Raw genomic sequence first — 2,891 nt, 5'->3', positions numbered from 1 at the left:
CTGGTTAAATGTTAATTTGGTGTCTGTAGTCCTGTAGGTCTGGAGACATCCACCTGAATCCAGGCACCAAAGCCGTGCAGCCAGCCCCTGCCTCACATTGGCACGGCTCCTAACCAAGCAGTTCCAAACTCCTGAAGAGCAGGGTCTGCTCTGGGAGTGGATGAAGGTGGGACCTGGCTACACCTGTGATCACCAGGGAAACATGGGAAAAAGAAGGAATTGCACCTTTCCTGGCACCTGTGTGAATCCGCTCTGCCAGGCCACCTGTTAGGAAAACCACTCATACAAGTTAAAGATGGTTGGGCCGTGTCTGGCCAGCTATTCACCAGTCAGTCTCCCTCCCTTGCCATCCTGCTCAGCTTCTTCCAACAAGCACTCAATCTCCTTCTCTAACCTTTCCTATGAAATTTAGGGTTCCAGAATTTTCATCTGTCTGTATCATTTGGTCTCTCAAACTGACTTGTTAGATCTTGAACACTTTAAAGGGGTCTTGTGCTGGAGGGCCTAATGCAATGCATCATTTTATTTCTTGACTGCTGATTCCATGAGTGTTGATAGTGGAGGCAAGCAAAATGACGTCTTTGGCAACTTCAGTATTTTCTCTATTTATCATGATGTTATTGTTGGTCCAGTTGTGAGGATTTTTGTTTTCTTTACATTGAGGTGCAATCCATACTGAAGGCTATGGTCTCTGATCTTCATTGGAAAGTAGTTTAAATCCTTTTCACTTTCAACAAGCAAGATTGTATCATCTGCATCTCGCAGGTTGTTAATGAGTCTTCCTTCAATCCTGATGCCATGTTCTTCATATAATAAAGTTTCTTGGATTTTTTGCTCAGCATATAGATTGAATTAGTATGGTGAAGGGATACAACTGGTGTACACCTTTCTTGATTTTAAACCATTCAGAGTCCCCTTGTTCTGCTTGAACAAGTGCCTCTTCATCTATATACAGGATCCTCATGAACACAATTAAGTGTTCTGAAATACCTATTATTCACAATGTTATCCATAACTTGTCATGATCCACTTAATCAAAAACCTGTGCATAGTCAATAAAGTCAACAATAGTGCGGTTGGCCCAGGATTGGGCAGTGTTTCATTCTGCTGTGCATAAGGTCACTACAGGTCGGTACCTACTCTATGGAACCTAACAACAACAACAAAATCATCTTTCTGGTAGTCTCTGCTTTCAGTCAAGATCCATCATATCAACAGTGATAACTTTCATTTCATTTCCTGAACTGAATCCAGTGTGAACCTCTGAAAGATCCCTGTCAATGTACTGTTGCAACCATCTTTTAATTATCTTTAGCAAAATTTTACTTGTCTGTGATATTAATGATTTTGTCCTTTTCATTTTGGAATTCCACTGAAGCATCTCTCTTTGGGATAGGCTCAAATATGGATCTCTTCCAATCAGATGGCCAGATAAATGTTTTCCAAATTTCTTGGCATACAGAGTGCTGCATCAGTTTGTTGAAAGATTTCAATTTGTATTCCATCAATTCCCGGAGCCTTGTTCTTCACCATTGCCTTCAGTGCATCTTGGACTTCATTCAGTACCATTGGCTTTCAATCATATGATACCTCTTGAAGTGATAGAACATATACAATTTCATTTTGGTACAGGGTCCTGTGTATTCCTTCCATCTTTTTTTGATGCTTTCTTACATCATTCAGTATTTTGCCCATAGAATACTTTAATATTGTTAGTCAAGGCTTTAATTCCGTCTTCACGTCTTTCAGCTTAAGAAATGCTGAATGTATTCTTCCCTTTTGGTTTTCTAATTCTAGGTCTTTGCACATTTCATTACAGTATTTGGCTTTGTCTTCTAGACCTGCCATTTGAAAATTTCTGTTCAGCTCTTTTACTTTACCATGTCTTCTATTTGCTTTAGCATCTTTGTGCTATTAGGGCAAGTTTCAAAGTCTCCTGTGGCATCCATTTTGGTCTTTTCTTTCTTTCTTGTCTTCTTAATGACCTGCTTTCTTTCTGTCTGTTGTTCTTGATGTCATCCCACAGCTCTTCTGGTCTTCTGTCATTAGTGTCTAATGTATCAAATATGTATTTGAGATGATCTCTGAATTCAGGTGGGATATGTTCAAGGACATATTTTGATGCTTATGAACTTGTTTAAAGTTTTCAACTTCAGCTTGAACCTTCATATGAACAATTGGTGGCCTGTTCCACAGATTGCCTCTGGCCTTGTTTTGGCTGATGAAATTCAGCTTTTCCATCATCTATTCTCACAGAGAGAGTCAATTTGATTTCTGTGTATGCCATCTGGTGAGGTCCATGTGTATAATCATCTTTTATGTTGTTTAAAAAAGATATTTGTAATGAACATGTCTTGGTCATTGCAATCTCCAGCATCATTTCTATCACGAAGGCCATATTTTCCACTACAGATTCTTCCTCTTTCTCTCCAGCCTTTGCATTCCAATCAGTAATTATCACTACATCTTGATTGCATGTTTGAGCAAGTTCAGACTGAAGAAGTTGGTAGAATTCTTCAATTTCATCATCACTGGCTTGAGTGGTACATAAATTTGAATAATAGTAGTATTAAGTGGCTTTCCTTTTAGGTATATGGATCTTATCTTATCATAGATAGCATTATACTTAAAGAGAGATCTTAAAATGTTCTTTTTGATGATGAATGTGATGCCATTTTTCTTCCATTTGTCGTTGCCAGCACAGTAAACCATCTGATTGTCATATACAAAAGGGTTAGTTAGTACCAGTCCATTTCAGCTCACTAAAGCCTGGAATATCTGTCTTTCAAGCATTCCATTTCATTTTTGACAATTTTCAGTTTTTTTAAATTCATACTTTGTACAATCCATGTTCCAATTATTAATGGAGATTTGCAGCTGTTTCCCTTCAT

This window comes from Chrysochloris asiatica, unplaced genomic scaffold (assembly GCF_000296735.1).
Source record: "Chrysochloris asiatica unplaced genomic scaffold, ChrAsi1.0 scaffold00007, whole genome shotgun sequence".
Classification (NCBI taxonomy): domain Eukaryota; kingdom Metazoa; phylum Chordata; class Mammalia; order Afrosoricida; family Chrysochloridae; genus Chrysochloris; species Chrysochloris asiatica.
The sequence above is the reverse complement of the archived record's forward strand: the minus strand, read 5'-3'. Positions refer to the sequence as shown.